Source organism: Astatotilapia calliptera, chromosome 7 (assembly GCF_964374335.1).
Source record: "Astatotilapia calliptera chromosome 7, fAstCal68.1, whole genome shotgun sequence".
In the NCBI taxonomy this organism is placed as follows: Eukaryota; Metazoa; Chordata; class Actinopteri; order Cichliformes; family Cichlidae; genus Astatotilapia; species Astatotilapia calliptera.
The window spans coordinates 46287847-46313119 of NC_137428.1; the positions used below are offsets into that span (position 1 = coordinate 46287847).

Below are 25273 nucleotides of genomic sequence, written 5' to 3' on the forward strand. Positions count from 1 at the left end.
ATGAATTTTAGATGATGTGTCATTTTGGTTGCACTAAAATAAAGAGGGTATAAAACAAAGATCACTCACTGTGAAATAGATTAAAGAGGTGACATGCCTATGCTTTATAAACATCCTCACAGTTGGCTGAAGCAAAATAAGAAACAAATAATAAGTTAATTATTGCAATGAAGGTTTTTCAAAAACTCATCTTTGCCACACCTCCATCTCTCTCATCATCTATCCCCACTGCTCCACCTCAGGTCTGCTCCTCTGACCGACTCGGCTGCTCTCCTTTGGTTTCTCTGTTTATTTGCTTGGATTAGTAGTCCAGACTCTGAACTCTCTGCTCAGTTTGGCTAAGGTTGTTCTGATGCTCTACACAGCCTGCAACTCTCCCTGGGATGTGTTCAGATAAAAATTATCTGTCAAGACTGTCTGGAGGAGCAGCACTCTCTAAAAAAAACTTCTTACATTTCTCACCATGTTCCACCGCCTGTCAAATATATTTAAAAAAAAGAGCTGTCAAACTTGTGTTAGTCCTCCCCTCTACTAGGACTGGTCACATTAAGGTTCAGCACTTCAGAAGTGAGATACTTTATTAAGATATGTTATTTATTTCCTCCATATTTAATGAGGAGCCACCCTGGGAAGCAGATGGTATGTTAGCTGTAATAAACCAGAGTTGACTTAAGTGGTTTTGTGAGGAATTGAGCTGTTAAGCTTTGCTATTTCACACCCCACATTGTTGAAGGGTCAAAAGGTGTGCAGTGTGTGGGTGTGTATTCACTCAAAGAGTGTGTGTTCATTCACCAGGCACAAATAGATTACTTTTATAACTCTGGACAGGTTCTCATTGCCCCCAGTGAAGCATCATATATTGATGCAGAGAGAACAAAAATTACTGTAAGCTCTGACCCCGTTGTTCACAGAGCCAGCATTAAAGTTGCTGAGTAAGGGTTTCACAGTTCAGCTGTGTTTTATTGTTACGCTCAGCAGAAGTGATGCGAGTGTACACACATGCACAAACTCAGACGGAGATTCACCGAGAGCACACGATCACACGAGTGTCCTCTGAGATTTCTGTGAAGTTCTTGAAATGAAGGAAGTTACAGGTGTTTTGGTCATCAGAAAATAAAACATGATTCTTTATTCTCACAGTGAGAGAACTAACAGATGAATCTTGCTAATCTATGGCTTAGTCCAAAAAATATAAAAAAAAAATACATGAAACAGATGGTCTTTTATAGGTGCATCAGGATGAAAATATGATGGCTGCCAATTCTTAAAAACTACATCTGGCAATGAGCATTTTCCCCTAAAGTTACCTATGTGATTGGTGATTTCTTTAAGTGCTTAGCCCACAGATGGTGGGTTGTAGCTTTCTGTGATGTCTGAGTATATTTCACGTCTTCAGTTCACTCTGAAGACTCTGAGAGAGGCTGGAAACTGGCGGCAGCTGTCTGACCCTGAATATTCCCATCGTCTCTGGCTAATGTCGATAATTAAGGAGTAAATACATTTTAGGAAGTCCCTGGTGTGTAGTAGCTTCTACTTTCAACCTCGACCTGTCGCAGGGCACCTTGAAGGTAAATCCGAGCAGGTTTTGGGGACGTTGGAAAGTGAAGAGTGGGTTGAAATGATTCCTCGTCTCAACTAGGTACTTTCACAAAGTGAGACAAAGGATGTGTGTGGAAAAAAATATCCACTTAGTGCTGCATATTAAATAGAGGCCTGATGAGTAAAACATGAATGTTTAAGCTTATTTCTACTGATACAATCCAGCAATTACGGCCCCAGGGTTGCAGATAGAGCTGGGCGATAGAACGATAACGATATGTATTGCGAAATAACTTTTTCTCGATAGAAAAATTTAACTATTGCGATAGGCCTCACCGCTCTTGTCCTCTTAAATAAAAAAGAACAGCCAATCCAAATTAAGTAGCGCAGAGCCGAACCAATCACAGCCGCAGCGTCACGTCACGTGACTTGTTACGTACAGCACAAGTGCCAAGCCGCACATGTGTATTTGTTTGGGAAGCAGCCAGCCGCCGTGCCGCCCGGGTGTGCCGACTAGAGAAAAATCAACCGAGAGTGTGACCGAAGGTTACCGAAGAGAAAACAGTTGATGGTTCCAGTGCCGGAGAGATTGTCGAACGGAAGAGCCATAGACGTTCCGTAGTGTGAAAGTATTTCGGCTATTTCAAGTCTGACAAAAAACAGAGTAGCGCGCACTGTAAATTGTGCCGAAAGCAAGTCTGGAAATACAATAAAGCGGTGCATGCTCAATCTCTGACTGGAAGCGCTAATTCGTCATTCGGCTTTTGTCAGACTAAAGTAACTGTTAAAACTGTTTGAAAAGCTAAGCTATACAACAAGGAGAGATTGAGAATTTCCTTTTAGTTCTCAGTTTATTTGATATTGACAAAAGTTAGTCAGTTTTGTCTGTTCTTCTGTAAAACAAACTAAGATTTATTTTTAGAATTAATATTTTGTTTCTAAGTGGAATTGACAATTTAGTCTGTTTCGTTTGTTCTATTTTGAAACTGAAACGCTTTAGCGGCTGCCTTTTGTGTAGTTCAACAGGGTAGATGTACTTAAGGAACAGGAGACTTTTTCAGATAAATAAAGGCAAATATTGCAAACTTATTATGGGAAATAAATATTTAAATCAAAACAAGCTGATTATTTCACATTTTACTTGTGAGCAACGGCACATTTAAATCTTACAAATATAGTTATTTGGCTTATCGTGATAGATATCGTTATCGCCTGAAATGAAAAAAAAACAACATATCATGATATGAAAAAATCTTATATCGCCCAGGTCTAGTTGCAGACTGCCGGGGCTGACCGTGTGTACTTATTTTCAGACAAATACCATTGTTAAAGGGACAGAGAAGAGATCTTAACAACTTAAAGGAACCTCCCACGAGATGGACTGGGAAAGAGAAGGAGGGCTGATGGGATGGAAAACAGGGGATCACCACAGTGTGCTATTGAGAAGAATGAATGAATAAATTGGAAGCGATGGCATTCCTGGCGATCTTCAAGGCAATGAGACATTATTGATTTCGAAGGAGAAAACGCATTCTTAATGTGTCCAGGGATCCAGGCCTTCTTTTTCATTCTGCTTGTTGTCCTTGCTCTTTTTCTACAGCTTTGTATTCCCAAAAAAAATGTCTGAGGAGTGAAAGCAAGATGTAAAATCCTAATGTAGCTCATGATGTGTCAGTCTAGCTGCTGGAACACTGAGCACTCGTCTCAATTGACAGTGAAGGTACTGTATACTGCACCACAGCCATCTGTTCCCTTTTGATACAATGCAGTGAATCAGCACTTGAGTTTTTTGAACGGGTGCATCCTAAAAGCCTTTTATCTGCAAGGATGGAGGCAGGGAATGGCTGTGAAGACGGTAATTTGTGTTGATATTAAGAGGAAGGGAACAATAAATTGTGCTATTGCTACTGCACCCACTTTCTTAAAAAATATTGTGAGGCAAACAAGCTTTTTGTTTTGATTTTTAACTCTCAACAACATGATGGTCCATTGGTATATGGTTATCACCCACCCACTTTTTTCTGCTTACCCTTATCAGGGTTGCAGGGGGGCTGAAGCCAATCCCAACTGTCATAGGAGAAAGAAAGAGTACACCCTGGAGAGGTTTCCAGTCTATCGCATGGCTAACACAGGGAGACAGGCAACCATTCGCACTCACATTAACACCTGTGGCCAATTCACCTCTTTGGACTGTGGGAGGAAGCCAGAGTACCCGGAGAGAACCAACACAAACACGGGGAACACATGCAAACTTCACACAGAAAGGCCCTGGCCAGATGTTGGAGTCAAACTAAGGACCTTCTTGCTGTGAGGCAACAGTGCTAACCATGCCACTGTGCTGCCCCCCACCGGTATATGCTTACCTCCAGCAAAATAGTATTTTTAGTATTTTTTTCAACAAAATGCTTCTTGTGAATAAATGAATGAATGAATGAATGAATATATGATTCTGACATTATCTGCCACAGTGTGTACATTTTACCATTTTATGACGCCCTGCCTTGGGTCTGAGTGTTAGCTGTACTTTTCCTTCTGGGCGCCGCTCCAGGGTAAAAGATTCTAATGTGAGGTGGTAAGCCATAGATTAAAGATCATATCAAACCCAGCAAATAGACAAAGTGTCTCAAGTATGATGGCACAGTCAGGAAACGCAGACAAAGTTTGAGGTGATATGGAGTACAGCCTTGTATTTATCATATAGCGCAACAATAGCCAGTGTATAGCAATCAAGGAGATGGTGTGCTGTGCGGGATGGACTCAGAAAATGTTTACGTTCAAGGACACAGAGTTATGTAGGCGTGTAAAGCCTCTGTTTGAGGCTGTAATATTGTCCCGTTTTTCTGCCTCACACTTTTTATATGTAAAGATACAAAAGAAGAATGGGGTCTTTGTTGCGGGACCTTTAAGCCGACTGCGGAGATATGGACATTTGTGTAAGTGGAAGAGCTGGCATCTCAGACTGCCATTGCTGTTGTGTAAGGTGTTATGCCCCCTATATTCCACATCATATGAAAAATCGCCCACTGGAGAGGAATTACACTGGCTTGGTGTGGGTTAGTCTGGACAAGCTAAGGCCTCATGAAGAGCTCATCTGAATGCCGTTATGCCAAAACCTCTGTATAAAAAGGGATTAAGTAAGTTTATGGTGTATCAAAACATCATTTAGTACACAGTGGTGAGTGGAGTCTGTTTAAGGGGCTTTGAAGTAATATTAGAACAGTATGTACCTAAAAGGCAGGGAAATGTTTAGTACTTCAAGCTATATTAGATTTGGAGACAATGCTCTAAAGAAAATCCAGAATCGTTAGCTACATGGTACGGTATTGCTGTTGGACAGTCTGATGTGTTTAATGTTTTGTTTTCTAAAGGAAGCTGATTTTATGATGTTGACTGAGGTCTTTATGTCAGTCAAGGTGGCCCACTTGGAACTGGCACATAGGGGAAACTTGACATTGGTAGTGGCACTTGGACTCAAACAAAGAGCACTTGATGAGTACTTAGCCTAGAGGGGCACTTGGGCCACTTTGATTCCCATCTGATGTGACATAAATAGATAAAAAGAAATCTTGGTCAGTTCAGTCCAACAGTGCATTAAGTAGCTGTACTATAACAATTTTGATGTCATCATGGAAGAAATTCCTTTTCATGTATTTTGGAAGGTGGGTAAATTCATTTCCCTTGAATAGCTGTATATCCAAGAATCGCTTAGCAAAGAGAAGATTAAGTGCACACATTAATCCAGCAGTCAGAGCAATCTTGTAATCCACTCAGTATGCTAATTGCCTGTTCTTTCTCCAGCAAAGGGGTTTACAGGCCATTAAATGGCACTGAGCAGTTGACAAAGGATAGCCAGCATGCTCCCCCACCCACTTTCCCTCTTTCTCTATTTCTCACTTGGACAGGCTGTTGCACACCCACACAACGCTCCTCTAAAGAAATATGCAGAATCTAAAAAGTCTGCCACTGTGTGATTCCAAAGCACTTATTTATTTTACACCGTTAACGTAGAAATACCAAGCCAGGTTTCTGTTGATTCTGACAATGACAAAAGTGGATGTCTTGGTTGCTGCTGAAACTTTTTATCTTCCTGACTTTGAGGAGTTGTCGTTGGGCAATCTTCACCAGCATGCCAACGTTTTTGTTTGTTTTTTGTTTGTAATATTTGTCCATATCTGACAGTTGGACAAGTAAATAATGAAAGATAGTTGCTATTGTCTCCATCACAGCGCACATGCCTCTCTTTCTCTCCCCACAAGGGGATCATGCCAAGGTAAAGTGCAATTCGTAGCGCACTACTGCCTGTGTAGTCCCTCAAGTGGCCTTGGCAGCCTTAACATGATGGATGTTGTTCCAGATTGGGTTTCTCGCTACACTGATAAAACAGCCTTGTCAAAACACATTCACTACCAATGTAAGCATATAAAGATAGCTGCAGATAATTAGAAGATTTGTGCTTTGCGTCATTTCTAGTGCCAACTGCCAAGGAACAGGGCTGTGACGGATGACTCAAAAAAGAGAATTCGGCTTGAAGCCTGACTGCAAATGTTGCTAGTAATGACCAGAGTGTGTTTTTCAGATGCAGCTAATGAGCACGGCCATTAGACATAAATGACATTTTAAAAACCTGGGGAGTAAGGAAATGAAGAAATACTTGACTGCCTGTAGGCAACAAATATGGCAAGAGCATCTGGAGGATGCAGTGCTCTGTTCACATAGATGACCTCCATCCAGAATGTTGATGCTGTCAGTCATTGTACTGCTAGTAACTGTGAAGATGAGCGCTTGTTACAGTGAAATTCTTTAAGCCGTGTTCCTGTCAGTATGTGCATGGCCTCTCAGAGATATGTGAAAGTGACACTTATCCTTACATGACTGCAGAAAACATGGACTGCCCAACGGCAGCCCCAAAGTGAAGCCAAAATGTCGCCCCCTGGTGTTTGGGTGCAGTATAGGTCGTAAACCCGCTATCTCCATGCTAGTGGATGAGACTTGGATCAACTTAAAAGAAAAGAAGGTTTCCCAAAGATGCTTTCTGCCATTGTTAATTGTGCTCATCATGCTGATTTGGGTTAACTGGGTCACTTTTTCTGATTTGATTTTAATTGTTAACATTATGCTGTGAAATGTCATGATGACAGCTTTGATTAGCAGTTGCAGTTACGGAGAAACTTGCATATCCCTGTTCAGGAATTGCAGATAGAGTAGGGCCACTGAAAGGAGGTCCAGTGTTTACTTTCCATAACCACCACTGTGGGCTTCAAACTGACAGACTGAGGTATTCCGCACTAAACCGGACAAATCAATATAAGGGATTTAAGGGATCGTCACAGTTTTTCATTAGGTAAATGTGTGATATCTAGCCTAATCAGTAATTAACATTATTGGCTAGTTAGCTAAGATGACCAGTCAGCTATTGGGAGGAAGCTGATGTTTGGAAGCTAATCTGTCTACATTAATGAATTTACCTTGACTAAAGAATGGTAAATGGCCTGTATTTATATAGCGCTTTACTAGTCCCTAAGGACCCCAAAGCGCTTTACATATCCAGTCATCCACCCATTCACACACTGGTGATGGCAAGCTACATTGTAGCCACAGCCACCCTGGGGCGCACTGACAGAGGCGAGGCTGCCGGACACTGGCGCCACCGGGCCCTCTGACCACCACCAGTAGGCAACGGGTGAAGTGTCTTGCCCAAGGACACAACGACCGAGACTGTCCAAGCCGGGGCTCGAACCGGCAACCTTCCGATTACAAGGCGAACGCCCAACTCTTGAGCCACGATCGCCCCAAAGAAATCTCTGATGTGCTTAAATGTTAATTAAAAGTCAGTGATGTAGTTTAGATATTAACGTTGTATATCTAACTACAATATACTGAAGGATGTTCAGACCTGTAGCAGGCAGCCAAAGATGAGGCACTGCATTGATTTATATGTGAAGCAGAGAAAAATCTGCAGGCCTACACAGTCACTGGCTTACGCTACTGTTACTGTATTTTTATTAGTAGTATTACACTGCAAGAGCAACAGGCTGGACTTTTTTTCAGCTGCTGTCCAGAAGAATATTATTACATATCTAAAAACAGCTGTGTGAGCATGTCAGTAGAACTGCAGACTGAAAAAAAGGAAGCGCAGAGCTACAGAACCTGAAGTCTGTGAGATGTTCTACAGTTTGTGATGGTTTTCTCTTTCTGATTGTAGGAGCTCCTCTCAGATTCAGACCTGAGTACCACCCAGTGACAAGAGACAAAAGTACTAAATACATTTATTTGTTGTAATATTGGTGTAAATTTGCAGTAACTCCATAGTTAATTGATTTAAAAAAATAGTACATATACTAAGCTAACATATTATGTACTGTGGGTGAAACTGGCAATACATAAAATGATATGTAGATTTTTTTTTTTTGACAGCATAAACAAATAAATAAATAAAACAAGAGGTAAAAAGTATAGGGTAAAAAAATTCTTCATGTGTATGTGCCAAAAAGCTTTAATATGAAATTATTTCACACTGTGTTTTGCTAATAGTGTGTTATTTACCATAAAGTAATTAAGAAGCATTCATGCCAAAGTAACCAGGGAGTATAATAGATATTTTAAATCTACTATTTTCTGCAGGAGGGAACAACATAATTTGGCAAAACTCCAGAGCCTCTGTGATGATGTAACAATGTTCAGTACTTCTAGCATTACACAAATGAAAGGTTGCTACCACACTGTTCATAATGCGATTTGTCCTTCTTCTCAACTGAGCCTACGCTGGGGCTCTAAAAAAGAAGATTTTACTTTGAGTCCTGCTTGGTACCTGCAATGAGTTTCAGTTCTCCTGATTTTTCTGACACGATATCTGCCTCACTGGGTCAACAGATCATTTAGTACAGGAAGTCTATGATGGAAAAAAAAGGGAGGGCATTTCTGCAAACCTCTCAATCCAGGAATCCATGCTCGGTTTGGTGCCGATGGTCTATCTCACTCATTTTTCCCCCCAGGGTGTAGCTGTTAATAATAATCTGGACTCTGGGTCCTGTTGTTAACCCTTGTATGGTGTTCGGGTCTGTGAGACCTGTTTTCAGTTTTTTTCAAAAGAAAAATTAAACAATTAATTATTTTTTCAACCTAAAATTCATTGGCTTTGGCTTATTTTCTGTATAGAACATAAATCCGAACTAATTTTCAATGACCTCATACTGTACCTTCCCCCACGCATTTACATTACATACAAGGTGTTCGGGTCCACTGGACCCAGGTCTAATAAAAGTGTTGAAAGTGAAGGTCCTGTGTTCCCACACTCTGTCTTCCTCCTTTCTGGTGCTGCTGATAGTGTTTTCTTCTCCTCCTGCTCCGCACAAAGTTGCAACATTGTTGAAAATTCAACTATCAACACCGTCTGCTCTTACATTCCCGCACATTTTACCCTCTTTCTTTAGGGATCCAAATTTTATTTTCTCATACCCTGTCCCACCTGCAAATTAGGGGCATAATACTATAAATAAGACTTTGCCAGTGTGGTTCTTTATCACAACTGATCAAGATGGCAAAAGATTATCTGCTGCGAGGGCCATCCAATTGATTTTTGGAAGAGAGAGGTGCTTCGGATGATGATGTTGACAAAGAGGTTTCAGAATATTTCACATTTCTGAAAATTCAGAGTCTGACAGTGACTTTGAAGAAGAGGATGAGGTTGAGCACCATTTAGTAACAAAACGAAGACGAGTACCGCATCTGCAGCCAGCTCCAGGACCAGAACAAGCCCACCAGACAGTAAGTGAAGAAATATGGATGTCAATAACTGGTGAAATTGAATGGTCTTCTTGCCCAAGAAATGAGCCACCCTGCAGAGCTGCTACTGTGATAAGCCAGGGCCAACACGGCTGACAGTTACTCATGTGCAGGACATCAAGTCTTCATTTGAGCTTTTCATCCCAGATTCCATCCAGAAAATGATTCTGGATTGCAGTAATCTAGAAGGAAGATGTGTTTTTGGAGAGAGGTGGAAGGAGATGGACCAAATCCATCTAAGAATCCCAAAGGCCTACTTTGGGGTTCTTATCCTCGCAGGAGTTTTCAGGTCCAAAGGGGAATCCACAGAATCCCTGTGGGATGCAGAAACCGGCAAGAAACTTTCCGTGCATCAATGTCTCTGGAAAACTTCCACAAAATTTCCAGGATTATCCATTTTGATAACCGAGACGACAGACCAGCTCGACGGCAGAGAGACAAGCTTGCTGCCATCAGGACAGTGTTGGATAAGTGTGTGCACCACCTCCCCCTGTTTTACAACTCTGGGCCTAATGTCACCATTGATGAGCAGCTGATCCCATTTAGTTGTGAAACATATTGCTTCACGTGTAAATGTGTTGTCTTTCCACTCACTCCACTTGATTATAACTGATTTATTTTTTTAATAACATTTTATAAAAAAAAAAAACGAGAAGCACATTAATTCATAAATGTGATCTAACAAAGGTAAAGGGAAAAACCATGTTTGCTGTTCATATGGCTTGTAATTGGGATGAAGTAAACATCTCTTGAGTGATTTAACATATAATTGTTTGATAGTGTTAATTTGAAAAGCCAAAACTCTAGCGGGTCCACCAGACCCAAGAACACTGGTTGAGTAACAAAAATATGAACACCACACAAGGGTTAAATGGAAAGAACAAATTACACTTCTTTGAAACCTTTGACGGATGTGCTTTTAAATGTAACATTTTATTTAAAGTTTTCTATTTTCTGTTTTTATATGTTACCAGGATATAGAGTGCTCTGTGAGTAATGGATGTAAAACTGTTTACATCATCCTCAGTCTAATATTAAAATCTCAGAAATCAACATTTCATTTCCAGATAATTCTAATATTTACAATAACTCTGGGCCTCATCAAGGTACCAGTGATGAGAGAAACACAAGTGTGTAGACTTGCTGACTAGTCTACACACTAGTGTAGATGGCGCCAGTGTGTACGGCTTGCTGTCTGATTCTGTTTGTACTAGTGTTTTATTTTTACTTTGTTTTAAAACATGCTAACTCTCTGTTTGTATATGATCGTCAAATGCTGCTGGCTATAAGATCCTCTCAGTTAAAAACTCTTTATTGCAATCGTGGATATCAGGGAACCGTCTCCCCACCACTCCTGTCAGGAGTTCCAGCTTGTATCCGTTGCGTTCCGGCGCTACCTCAACTGAGAGGGCGCCGTAGACGCCGTGGGAAACGCAGTGGCTTATTGGTGAGAATGAAGGCTACCTGGACACGATTTCGAAAAATACCTCACCCTATCCCGACTGGATTTGACCACGTCAACTACTGGCACTCTCTGGACACGGCTTACACCTGCCTGACACCTGTTGACGGGCTTACGACAATAACCCCGCGCCAGCGTCCCCCCCGTCTTCGCTCAGGTGGAGTAAACCCTCAGAATCTACGGCCAATAGGTCGGGCACCCACATCGGCCGCTGAGCCACCTGTACCACTGAGATTAAGTCTTGTTAATGCACGATCGCTAGCAAATAAAACTTTTATTCTTAAGGACTTCTTTACCGATCGGGAACTGGATCTAATGCTTTTAACGGAAACTTGGCAGAGAGTCGGTGAGTCCAGTTGTTTTACTGAACTTTTCCTATGGGCTCAAAATGTGGTCATAAATATTTTGTACTTGTAAAAAAGATTTGTATGTGTAAAAAAGATTTGTATGTGTAAAAAGAATTTGTGTATGCGTAAAAAAGATTTGTATGTGTAAAAAAGATTTGTGTGTGCGTAAAAAAGATTTGTGTGTGCGTAAAAAAGATTTGTGTGTGCGTAAAAAAGATTTGTATGTGTAAAAAAGATTTGTGTGTGGACTTAGAAAAAAAACCCCTGCAAGTTACAAGTATGGATTTTGACCCTATTTTTCTTCCTTTCATCTGATTGGTCAATGTCATGTCAATCACAAATGTAACAATCCAATCAGAGAACAGATGGGTTTGGCTGTCAGAGGGGCCCTTTTTTTCCTTGAAGGGTGATACAGTTGAAAGCTGGAGGATCTCTATCTGGTTGTTCAGTGATGACGCGACGAATCCTACTTCCGGGTCTAAAGTAGTCTGCGTTTAATATGGCTTTTGTGTTGTTAACATGTTTAATGCTATGTATTTTCTTCTATTTGATCTCAAAAAGCTCCTAAAACAGTCAGTGATCACTGTTGACCTCCCTCGGCTTTTATTACCACTAATCATTTATTTAAGCTCAGTTTTTAAAACCTTAGGATGTAGCTACAGACCAGCCCATGCAGCAGTATATGAATGACTAACCTCGTATTGTGGATGGATTATCTCAGTTGTTCTCCTGGCTGAAGTTTGGTCCTTTTACAGCATCCTGCCATGCGATTACATTTGTTCCTGACCACCGAGAACACTCACGTTAACTTTTATCGAGTGGAAAAAAAGTTAGCTTGTTTATATTATGCTAACATAGCTGTGTCGCTAGCGGTCACGTAGCACATCATTAAATACCAGCTAGCCCAACTTCAGTAACCCTACAAACGTCACTGCTGTTTAGTTTTCTGTCTTAATTTATGCTGGAAGTGATAGCAGAGCTGTACGTTTTAATTTGTTTCCAAAACCCCGCAGTCAGGACATGCTATGTTGTATTTAGATAGAAGCTAGCGAGCTAACTTCCTGCTAACTTCTAACTCCGTTAAATGTCATAAATTCCGTTTTCATGGATGCCTGGATGTTAAACTCAATTGTTACACCTGGTAGAGCAGAACGCTGATCATTTTATTAAAGATGAAAGACTTTAGACAGTTTTTCAACTCTCAGTAATGCCATAGTGATCGTTTGATATATGGACCTGCAGCGGAGTTTAGACCCAGACACGGCTAGTGACGTCAGACTGAACAATCGGATATAAATATCCGATAGCAGCTAGGTCCCCTAACTTTCAGTAGCTGTTGAAAGGAAAAAGTTGTGGTATATCAGTGGTTAGAAATACCATTATTACTTTAGGATTAGTTTAACACAAAGTCAGGGCTGACCCAGGACCATTGCTGTGAGTCACAGTGCACAGCATAAAAGTCCTTTCACATTGGACGCAGGATGTGCTGCTAATGCTAACTGCTAACTAAAAGCAAAGGATCCAGAATTTGTTGCGCTGGCTGCTGAGCTCTGTGGGTTTTTGCAGCAGCTCTACCTGTACTAGATGCACCTGCTCCTTGTCTTTTCTATCTCTGACTTTATGTCCTCTACAAGAGTTTCTGTTTTTTTTGCTGGTTCCTCAAATGTTCAATAAAAACATGTATGCTAATTCATAACGAAGAAAGCTTTGTAATGAAGACTGTCATTTCCAAAACACTGCCCGCCCCCACCCCGCGGTCCGCAGCGCTGTTGAAAAGGCTGTGGAAGTCCCTGTATTAAACACGTAGTAGACCTGTGACACAAAAATCACCAAACTCTGACGACCACAGACTGTTTTCCTTCGTGGTGATGAAGGAAAACGCTGGGTTGGCATGTAAAAGGGCATTTATTCCTACGGTGGCCCCTAGAGACAAAGCACGTACAAACTCCAAAACACTTGCAAACTCCAAAGCACATGCAAACTCCAAAACACATGCAAATTCCAAAACACATGCAAAGTCAAAACACTTGCAAACTAAAAAACACATGCAAACTCCAAAACACGTACAAACTCCAAAACACTTGCAAAATCCAAAACACTTGCAAACTCAAAAACACATGCAAACTCCAAAACACGTACAAAATCCAAAACACTTGCAAAATCCAAAACACTTGCAAACTCAAAAACACTTGCAAACTCAAAAACACATGCAAATTCCAAAACACAACGGAAGTGCTCCAGGACGCTAGGGGCAGTGTTGAGCTCGAATTGCAAAATAAACGGCAAGTTTGTCTGTATGGAACGGTCTAGTCTCCGTCGCGCTTCCCAGGTTGCCTAGCAACCATGATACTAACCGCTGGAAACATGTCATACAACTTGGTTTGACAGAAATGAGGGAGAACATATTTTGTTCATTTGTTTGTTTGTTTCTACAAGAGCTTTGTGTGATTTGATAAGTATCTGAGGCTGAGACCACAGGACAGTAAAACATGATTTTTGGGCTTCATTTCTGTACTGAACAGTTATTTCAAGATTAGTTAGTAAATAACAATTAGCTAATGTTGTTCATGAGACTAAAGTCATATCACTTTGATAATGTAAATATAATATGGCCAATATTATAGTTATTATATTAATCATTATTAGCTATTACAGCAGTGAACATGAACTCTGTGTCAAATACTGAGCTTCAGTACAGATTCAAGTTGCAGTTATTTATATGTCTTATCACCTTAAATCTTCACTCAAAGACAAGTATCTTTGACAGTGCATATATAGGTGTATCATATATAAGAGACAAATGTTGTTCCTTCAGTATGTTGGCATTACTAAATTTGGCTCATTGCTTACATATATTTATTAAAAGAAAATGTACAAGCTGTGATAACTGTTTCTGATAAAATGAAGAGTAGACTGATATATGAAATATTCCTTTATTGGGTGAGAAAATCAGACCATGTCATAACTGCTTTAAGTCATACAGAATAGATATCAGAGCCTTAAACAGGCTAGCTTCTGCTAAATGGGTCAAACTGGGCAGAAAGTATACAAACACATAACATCCTTATAGAATATGATGTAACACTATAGATCAACTTACCTCAGAATATATAAAGCATATAAACAATTACAGCAATATGATGCAACAAACACAGCAGTACTACTAATCCAAAATACTCAAAGCTTCATAGAACTGAAACAAACATTTATTTTTAGCTCCATTCTGCTGCTGATACATACTTTAGGTTTCTAAACATTACACTTGTTGCTGCCTTTCATAGTGTGTAACTTGAAGGCCCTGAGTACTTTCTCCCACACTGAAAACACTGGGATGATCAAATTATTTGAACATTACCTAATAAGACTGATTCAGGACAGACAATTAGTTATTTTAAACTTTTCTAGCAGTCCTTCACAAACAGGGAACAGTCTGTCTATTCTCTCCATCTGTCAGCTGCTGCTGGCTCTTCCTCCTCCTGTTCCTCACACACTGTTGAGTTTGTCCTGGTGGATCATCAGGGGTGCAAAGCCTCACAGATGATGTGCAGCAGTGTGTCCCTCAGTCTGTCCTCACTCTGGACACTTGCAGGTGTCACACATGGAAATCAAATGTGTGATAAGCTGCAGGATTCAAACACAAGTGTAACTTATAAGCACATGTTCATACTTTTATTACACAATCAGAGAGAAAGAAAAAGAGAGCGAGTGCAGGACAGACAGACAGGTGACAGTCTCAGGTGTACACACTGCTACAAAACAGCACAAAAGAAGGAGGATTTAGTGTTTGTGTTATTAAGAAACAAGAAGAGTTCCCAGATGGTACAGTGGACACATGTGTGACCCCTGTGATTAAAGCATTTTTCTTTCAGCTTAACGAGTGAACCGTCAGCTCGTTCAAACACATGTTAAAGTCTGTTTGGCTCGACACCACCGAACAGAGGCACCAATATAACATAGCTAACATTAACAGTGCAGTGGATCCTGCTTGTGCCGTGATATTCAGGACTGCAAACCGAGCAGCATCACTGACTTTCAGCTTGTTGTGTTTGTGGATATATGACTGACTTTAATTATCCACAAAATCATCACAATCTCTGTAAGATTAAGGTCGACTATATATATATTTTTTGAAGTAAAGGCTTTAAAACCAAGTTAATTCTGAAAGTACAGACATCGCTAATGTCACATAACTTTCCCGACATGTGGCCAACAAGAATGGTTTAATGTTCTTCATTAAAAAAATATTTGCGCATAAATAAGTGACATAATATTCAGTACTTACTTCTGAAAGTTTACTCTTCCTCCGCTCCGCTTCCACCGTTTTTTTTTCGGCAAAATTATCCACACCACCACCGCACTATGAAGTCTGGGATATGTTGGGCCATGAAGGCTACACTGACCCATCCTTAAAATTCAGGGAAATTAAGGACGCATTTGAGGGCCGCATTTCGAGCAGCCTTTGAATTGGGAAAGCCTTCTCTTGTCGCTGTGACGTAATCGGCCTTAAAATGCGGCCTTTAAGGCTGCAAACCCCAAATCCGGTCATTGGTACTTCCTGGCTTGTGTAGTTACTAGGTAACAAAAGCTCAACACTGCCTCTAGCGTCCTGGAGCACTTCCGTTGTGTTTTGGAATTTGCATGTGTTTTTGAGTTTGCAAGTGTTTTGGAGTTTGCAAGTGTTTTGGAGTTTGTACATGTTTTGGAGTTTGCATGTGTTTTTTAGTTTGCAAGTGTTTTGGATTTTGCAAGTGTTTTGGAGTTTGTACGTGTTTTGGAGTTTGCATGTGTTTTTTAGTTTGCAAGTGTTTTGACTTTGCATGTGTTTTGGAATTTGCATGTGTTTTGGAGTTTGCATGTGCTTTGGAGTTTGCAAGTGTTTTGGAGCCAAACCCATCTGTTCTCTGATTGGATTGTTACATTTGTGATTGACATGACATTGACCAATCAGATGAAAGGAAGAAAAATAGGGTCAAAATTCGTACTTGTAGCTTGCAGGGGTTTCTAAGTCCACACACAAATCTTTTTTACGCACACACAAATCTTTTTACGCTCCTTTTAAAACTATAAACTCGAAACCACGACCAGACCCATAGATAAATAAGGCCACTCGTTCAGCCAGACGAGAGTGCAGGAAGGCTGAACGTAAGTGGAAAAAAGATGGGCTGCAGGTGTCCTTTCTCATGTTGAGAGACAGTCTGTACAGGTATCAGGACATTGTTAAAGCAGAAAAGTCAAGGTTTCTTTCTAATGTTATTGAGAATAGCTCCAATAATTCTCGGGTTCTTTTTTCAATTATTGACTCTGCCCTGAATATTTCCCCAGCTTCTTGTGTTAATATTTCCTCACACACCTGTGAAAGGTTCTTGCAGTTTTTTATCAATAAGATAAAACAGCTTCGATCTATGATCGCCCTGCCTTCACATGACGTGTCTAAAATAATCACCTGCTCTGCTGTTTTTGATCAGTTTGAGCCTGTGTGTCTTGATCAGGTGGAGGAAGTATGTAGTGGCACAAAGACCTCATCGTGTCCAAATGACATTATTCCAACACATCTTCTAAAAAAGATTTTTAAGGTTGTCAGTTCTGACATTTTAGCTATTTTTAATAGCAGCCTTAGCTCAGGTGTTGTGCCAGCCTGTTTTAAACATGCTGTTGTACAGCCTGTACTTAAAAAACCTAATCCTGACTCCTCCGTCCTCACTAACTTCAGGCCTATTTCAAAGCTCCCCTTCCTGTCGAACATTTTGGAAAAGATTGTGTTTGTTCAGCTGCAATCTTTTCTAAATGGACACAATGTTCTTGAGAGGTTTCAGTCTGGTTTTAAAACTCTTCATAGCACAGAAACTGCACTTTTAAAAGTTCTTAATGATCTTTTATTAGCCACTGACTCAGGTGACTCAGCTGTGCTTCTGCTTTTAGATCTGACCTCTGACTTCGATACTGTTGATCACAGCATTTTAATCTCACGGTTGGAGCATTGTGGCGTAAAGGGCACCCCATTAGAGTGGTTCAGGTCATACCTGTCTGACAGGACCTTCTCTGTGAGCTTTGGTGATTTTATCTCTTCCTCAGCTCCCCTTACTTGTGGTGTTCCCCAGGGATCTATACTGGGGCCAATATTGTTCTCCATTTATATGCTGCCTTTAGGTCTAATTTTTAGAAAATATAACATTTGTTTTCATTCATATGCCGACGATACTCAGATCTATCTTCAATTGAAGGGAAACAGTCCTGCCTCACTAGAACCCTTACTTCAGTGTCTCGGTGAAGTTAAATCCTGGATGGCCTCTAATTTCCTTAACTTCAATGAGAACAAAACCGAAGTGATAATATTTGGACCAAGCGGCAATCCCAACACTTCTAATTTTAACCTGCACAGTCTTGAGCCTTTTGTCAAATCACATGCCAAAAATTTGGGGGTTATATTTGACAGCAATTTCACCTTTGAAAAACAAATTAGCTCAGTCGTACAGCGGTCTTTCTTCAAACTGAGGCTTTTATCTAAGGTGAGATCATTTTTATCTTTTAAAAACTTTGAACGAGCGATTCATGCTTTCATTATATCCCAGCTGGACTATTGTAACTCCTTATATGCTGGAGTCAGCCAGACCTGCCTGGCAAGGCTGCAGTTGGTCCAGAATGCTGCAGCTCGTCTTCTGACACGTACTAAAAGATGTGAACACATTTCCCCGGTACTTGCCTCCCTTCATTGGCTCCCTGTCCGCTTCAGAATTAATTTTAAAATTGTATTGTTGACTTACAAAGCTCTGAATGGACAGGCTCCCGGGTATTTGTCTGACCTCTTGCAGACTTATACCCCCCTTAGATCTCTTAGATCAAGTGATCTTTTGCTTTTAGCTGTACCAAGGTCGAGGCTGGTTCACAGAGGTGATCGAGCATTTGCAGTCGTAGCGCCTAAGCTGTGGAATAATTTACCCCTACACATCAGACAGGCTCATACTGTCAATCTTTTTAAATCTTATCTTAAAACGCATTTTTATTTACTGGCTTTTAATACAGCATGAGAGTTATTTGTTAATTCATATTTGGTGTTTGCTTTTAATACTCTAAGTTGTTTTATTATGTATGTTGTATTCTTGTACAGCACTTTGGTCAACGCTCCTGTTGTAATTAAATGTGCTATATAAGTAATTAAACTATTAACTAAACTAACAAATGTTTTCTTACACAGTGCATGTGCTAACTGCTAGCTTAACTGTAGCTTAACACAAAGGAGCTTGCAAAGAAAAGCGTCTGGACTTCTTTAAGTTGCTTGAAGACGTTTCACCTCTCATCCAAGAAGCTTCTTCAGTTCTAAGGTCAAATGGTGGAGAGTCCCAGATATAAACCTAGTGGGAGTAACCCCCCACAGAGGGACAAAAGGACCCCCTGATGATCCTCTAATCGCCTGAGCCAAGGTGTGAAACTGGGTGTGGGTCCCAATCAGCCAGAGTTTCGGGTGTGTTCATTGTGAAACCTGGCCCCACCTTATCATGCGAATTCCTGAGGTCAGTCCAGACGCTTTTTTTTGCACACACCCGAAACTCTGGCTGATTGGGACCCACACCCAGTTTCACACCTTGGCTCAGGCGATTAGAGGATCATCAGGGGGTCCTTTTGTCCCTCTGTGGGGGGTTACTCCCACTAGGTTTATATCTGGGACTCTCCACCATTTGACCTTAGAACTGAAGAAGCTTCTCGGATGAGAGGTGAAACGTCTTCAAGCAACTTAAAGAAGTCCAGACGCTTTTCTTTGCAAGCTCCTTTGACTACGATGACCTGGATGACTGAGAACCTTCACAGACATGTAGCTTAACACATTAACTGTAAGAGCTACGGAATGATTTTAATGCTGTATAAACTATAGTATGTTAAGATTTTTGTGTTTTTAAATCTAGTGTCAATGTTATATTTGTCATGATTTAAGAAGCTGTCAATTGCATAAAACTATCAGCAGTCAATCATTAAAAAGCTGGGTGTGTCGCAGTCACATCCAGCAGGTAAGTGAGTGGGCTCTTGCTCCAAAAATGCAAGATAGCCCCCATAAGATCCGACATCACAGTTTATAATTTGAGACAGTATGTTGATTCAGTCGCAAGGAAAATGCTGCCTCTAGAAATACAGAAAAGAGAATGCTGCACAAAAGAACTCACCAGATGGACTGGTTTTCTTCTGTTTAAACAGTACCTCTAAAGCATGTGCTACTTAATCTCAAGAATCTGCAGCTAATTTTTGCAACCAATCACCATGCACACACCCATCTATAACTGAATGTGTGCACATAAGGATGAAAGCAGGCAGATTTAACTTTTAAAAAGGTTGCAAATATATAATTCTAGTTATGTAGTTCGTTGTTATGATGTAGGTTTAACAATACTGATTCTGGTCCGGTGAGATCTTTTAAAAGCTTTTTTTTAAAAGAACTGGTTGTGATATTTTTCTTCACATAAGGCTGTTCTGTTGTGTTCATAACTATCTATCTCCTCTTTTTTATTTGTATTTCTTTCTACATTGTAGATACAAACTGAAGATGTGAAATATATCAAGTAAGATATATGGAATAATGTAGCAAAGAAAAAATTAATAAATAACTCTAATAATAACTAAATATGTCTTATATTTTAGATTCCTGAACGTAGTCACCCTTTGCTTTTTTGACAGCACTGCAAACCCTTGGCTTTCTCTCAATTAGCTTCATGATGTAGTCGCCTGAAATGGTTTTAATTTCACAGGTGTGCCTTGTTAGGGTGTTTGTGGAATTTCTTGCCTTCTTAACCCTTGTATGGTGTTCGGGTCTGTGAGACCCGTGTTCAGTTTTTTTCAAAAGAAAAATTAAACAATTAATTATTTTTTCACGTGTAAATGTGTTGTGTCTTTCCACTCACTCCACTTGATTATAACTGATTTATTTATAACATTTTATATAAAAGAAAAACGAGAAGCACATTAATTCATAAATGTGATCTAACAAAGGTAAAGGGAAAAAATTAACCATGTTTGCTGTTCATATGTCTTGTAATTGGGATGAAGTAAACATCTGTTGAGTAATTTAACATAAAATTGTTTGATAGTGTTAATTTGGAAAGCCAAAACTCTAGCGGGTCCACCAGACCCATGAACACTGGCTGAGTAACAAAAATACGAACACCACACAAGGGTTAAAGGGGTTGGAACCATCGGTTGTGTTGTGCAAAAGTGCATAATCAGAAGAGATTTGTTTGGGCCAAGAAACACAAGGGATGAACATTGGACCAGTGGAAATCTGTTCTTTGGTCTGATTAGTCTAATTAAGATCTTTGGTTCCACCTGCTGTGTCTTTGTGTGACGCAGAAAAGGTGAACGGATGGTCTCAACATTCATGGTTCCCACCGTGAAGCAGGGAGCAGGAGGTGGGTTGGTGTGGGGATGCTTTGCTGGTGACACTGTTGGGGATTTATTCAAAATTGAAGGCACACTGAGCCGGCATGGCTACCACAGCTTCTGCAGCAACATGCCATCGCATCCAGTTTGCGTTTAGTTGGACCATCATTTATTTGTCAAGAGAATAATGACTCCAAACACACCTCCAGGCTGTGTAAAGGCTGTTTGACCAAGAAGGAGAGTGATGGAGTGCAGCACCAGATGGCCTGGCCTCCACAGTCACCTGACCTAAACCCAATCGAGATGGTTTGGGATTGGATGGGCTGCAGGGTGAAGGCAAAAGGGCCAACAAGTGCATCTCTGGGAACTCCTTCAAGACTAGGCAATTGCATTAACAAGCAGTTGAGCAGGTGTACAAAGTGGCTGCTGAATGCATATTGCTAATAAGCGCATTCCTGTGCCTACATTTAGACAACATCCACTTACCATAAAACAAAAGTTCTAGCATGCTGACTGCTAGAAATATGTTTTGTGTATCTGTGTATTTGTTACACCAGTGTGTAACAATATCACAGTAATAATAGCAATGTAAGACATGGAACATGTCTTTTTTGCATGTGTAGGTGTATGTGTTTTAATTTGTTTTGCTCATGAAACCCTCGCTAAAGGATATTTTCCTGAAAATGATAACCTTCAAGTATTCCCTTGGTATTTCTGAAGGTATTCTGAGGTGCTATCGTTCTGTTGCTCTGAATAAAGGGCAGTGGGTTGGGGGTATTATAAAGTGCAGATGAGTTGCTAAGGTAGGACTGTATGTGGGTGGTTGTCTCTCAGGAGTTTTTCTGGAAGCTATGGAGGTCACAGTAGAAAGGTGCAGTAAATATGCTTTGTGCCAGCACAATGTTGGGAGTAAAATCCTTCTCTGCTCACTCGATGAGAATATGATTTTTTGCACTGAAGCTTGCTTAATCCATCCCACATACCTTAGCTAAAAACAGTCAAGCCTCTATTTATCATTTGGTTCAGTTCAGTTTAAATTTTATATCTCCAAACCAGAGCATAAGTAAATTTTAGACACCTTACATATGTAAAGTCAAAAGACCCTAAATAATGGCAATGCACCCGTTAAAGATCCAAACTTTCTAACAGGAACGGACTACGGAGACCTTGCTAACAACTTGTACTAACAGGTGGAGAAATAATAACAACCTAACAGGGACAGCTCACAAATTTCTGACTTACAAGACATCACAAGGGTAGAGATTGTTACATTTTAAAATATATAAAACTGTGTTTTAGTATATTGCCATGGAATTAAACATTTCTGAGGTCTGATTGGTTCACAGTTGCATCCTTTATACCCTGACTGTAGATATTAATGCCACAGAAGAATAAAACACCATTAATTGTAATTTGTAATTGTAATTTACTTTTTACAAACACGCCTCAGGACAAAAGCTGTTAAGTGACAAATGCAAGTGTTCAAAGGTTATATAATTTTCACTCAGAACAGTGGAAAAGATGCCTATTAAATTACTTGTGCATTTTACATTAAAAATCTCACATTATCTTACCTTGCAGAGAGATTAGGCTCAACTGATGGTCCCAGGGACATGCTAACAAGTAGCTCATTAGTTAGCAGTGATTGAAGCTACAAAATAAAATACACATAGCACCTTTAAAGCTTTCAGGCAGTTACAAAAACTGATCTGTCAGAGAGGTCCCTCTTAAAGACAGTAGCATTTTGTATAATTCTGAAGGTACTGCGCTCATTTCATTCTCCCTGACAGTAATCCCAGCCCTTAAAGAAAAACATCAGATCAACAGAAATCACACAAATTTGGATTTGAAACTGATTTTCGCCAAAATATGACATGTTTGTATCCCAGCGATTTAAACTGATACAATGTAATGTGTAAATAAAAATACTCCTAATATTGCAAAAATATATATGTAATGTCTATATAAATTATGTTTTAGATGGAAAAAGGAAGGAAGAGTACTGTAGAAACAGTAACCACCTTAATTCTTGGGCCACAAAAACCAAGTGAGTGAGAAGCACTTTGTAAAATGAGGTCATCCCCACACATCCTTTGATCCCTCCATTCTTCATCTTGGAGGCAAGTGGCATATAAGAGGATCTATCTTTGTGAACAGTTTTGAGCCTCCAAAATTACAAACAAACTAAAGGCAGGGGATCGATACAGTGTGTCTCACAGAATGATGAAGTGGCACTTCAGAGGGTGAAAATCAATGTCGCGTTCCCTTTCTCTCCTTCTCCTCTCGCCATCCTTCTTTGTGGGTCCTAACCTAGCTTCACAGTCCTTATACCACGGTGTTAAAGTGTGTATGTTGCTTGGAGCTTGGTCTCACACTGTGATTTAATAGTCCTTTGTTTTTTTTTATTCCTTTTTAGCCTGGAAGACCCCTGCCACTATGATGTGTGAGCACACCCACCAATAATGGCCCATAGGATACACAGTGAAAGTAAGTGCTTCTGGTCTGATTTATGATTGGAATGTTCCTTCACCCTTTACTGTCCTTCTGAACCTCAGCTCATTTGTTGAGGCAGTATCGATCAGGATTACATAGCAATCATTAAATCATAGCATGGCACTTGACATGAAACTGCCAGCATGAAAGCAAATATTTACTACAACACATGCACTGGACAAACAAGTTCATTTCTGTGCATTTTTATAGCTCATGAAGTGTTGGAAGTGAAGAAGCCATTTACAACTTTGGAAAAATAAAAGGAAGTTGATTATATATATTAAACAAAGAATTAACAAAGCTTCCCAAGGAGAAAATTGGATTTCAAGTGCTCTGGCAGTGGCTAGAAATTAATTGTAGCACTGTGGCAACTTTTGAAGATCGCATTCACAGCAGAAGGAAGCATATTTTGCCTCAATACTGGGACATTGTCCCCAAAGAAGTATAGGATTAGGTTTTGTTATGTGTTACTTACTGCTTGAGTTGAACAGTTTCAGTATCTGTTTTGCATTTACTGCTTTCGGTTAAGAAGGAGTTTTTCAATTACTGGAGCATGATTATATTTGGGTTGGGATTTTCAGGTTATGGCATAGACTAATGTACATCATTCATGTTTGTCTTAGTAATATTGTCTCAATATCAGTTCCCACTTAAATGTGGTACTTTTTGTGATGGATTCTACCAGAAACATTGGTAAGTTGTTTGATGAGCATGTACTGTACAAATATGTACAAAAAGAAAAAAACTGTCTAAAGTAGCTGACAGTTTGTGGTGTAGGTAAACATATGGCAGTTTCAGGCTGCTGGTTGGCACATCTGTAAATCTGATCAATATATTTATGGTCCTCACAAGGATTAGGGTTCATTGATTAGAACAAATATATCAAACTGAAGTAGTACAGGTAGTTAGTATAGATAGTGTGTAAACTGTTTGCCCACTTCCTGATTTCCTGTATTTTGTATGTTTGTCACACTTAATGTTTCAGCTCATAAAGCAAATTTAAATATTTAAATCACTTTTTCACACAGGGCCATGTAAGATTGGATTTTTGTTTCCCACTTAATCGTAAACAACTTCATTTAGAAACAGCATTTTTGTTTTTATTTGCGTTATCTTTGTCTGATATTTAAATGTGTTTGATGAGCTGAAAGATCTAAGTGGGACAAACACACAAAAAAAAAAAAAAAAAAAAGAAGCACAACTGTAGATTTCAGTTGTGGCCTGATGATACATCCCTATAGTTTCAAGAGGTTTTATCTAACAAAACCAGCAGGACGGTGTATGCAAAAAGAAAACATTGCCAGCATTGTGTACTGTGATTTACAGTTCTTGTAGTGATGAGTTATTATTTGCACTGATAACCGTGTCACTTCAACATCATCAACATTGTCTCAAAATTTCTTTAGTACCTTGAATGTAGTCATGTTCCCTTTTTCTTGTACAGTCTTTGCATTACTTGTCTCGATGTGTGGATGTAAAGGACGTAATCTGCATGCACATAATCTGTATGAGTGAATGTATTCTGTGTTTGAGAGGAGTCTGCAATACTGTTCAGGGCGTTACTTGCTTTTGTGATGTTGGTGAGCTCTGAGACAGCCCCTGTTGGTGCTGGAAGGCAGCGCTGTCAGCTATCTTCCTGTCAGCCCTGCCTCAAGTTCTAGAGCTGAAAGATGAAGCCTGAGACAGGTATCCACGTAGTGAAGTAGTTGGGGGAAATAGATATGCATTTATCTTACTCCCCATCTATAGTTATCTATATACCGTATGTAGCTACAGAGTCTATTTGTCTTCTTTTGTTTGTCTTTGTCTGTCTCCAGGGGTGCAGCATGGGGTGAAAGGCTGCTGTGTTTCAGCAGTGAAATATTCATAGTATGTGCAGGGAGTTTGACGAGGAGCACTTGACACTTCCATAGTCACCACCCTCATTTTCATTTCCTCTCTGGCGCTGGCACTTTACCTCAGAGCTCCGCTGGTCTTTCATTCAACACTGTATTATAGAGGCTCAGTACATGATGAAAACAAGCCCACAGCATGCTGCTTTCACATTTCATCGCTGAGTGAATGTGATGTTAAACAAAGAAAAATACTGCATATTAGTGAATATTTTAGCTGTAAATCTCAAATATGAATTTTTATTACTATTCTCTGAAGGTTTTCATGGTAAAATTGTTCATTGAGATGCTTTTTGCCATCCCTCTTGTGCTGCGATAATAGCAACTTGGGAACATTTTCAGTTTAAATTCAAAACGGATGATATATTCGACATCGGTTGTACCTGACTTCCAACATT

General features: G+C 39.9%; 1 protein-coding gene across 2 annotated transcripts in view; it reads left to right on the forward strand.

Moving 5' to 3' along the window:
• LOC113026344 (alpha-1,3-mannosyl-glycoprotein 4-beta-N-acetylglucosaminyltransferase C) overlaps positions 1-25273 on the forward strand; it is a 117410-nt gene that overhangs the window by 9932 nt on the left and 82205 nt on the right. For both annotated transcript variants that reach the window (XM_026175017.2, XM_080304571.1), the window contains exon 2: positions 22907-22977. The gene's annotated coding sequence lies outside the window, so the exon portion shown is untranslated. The remainder of the gene's footprint in view (positions 1-22906; positions 22978-25273) is intronic.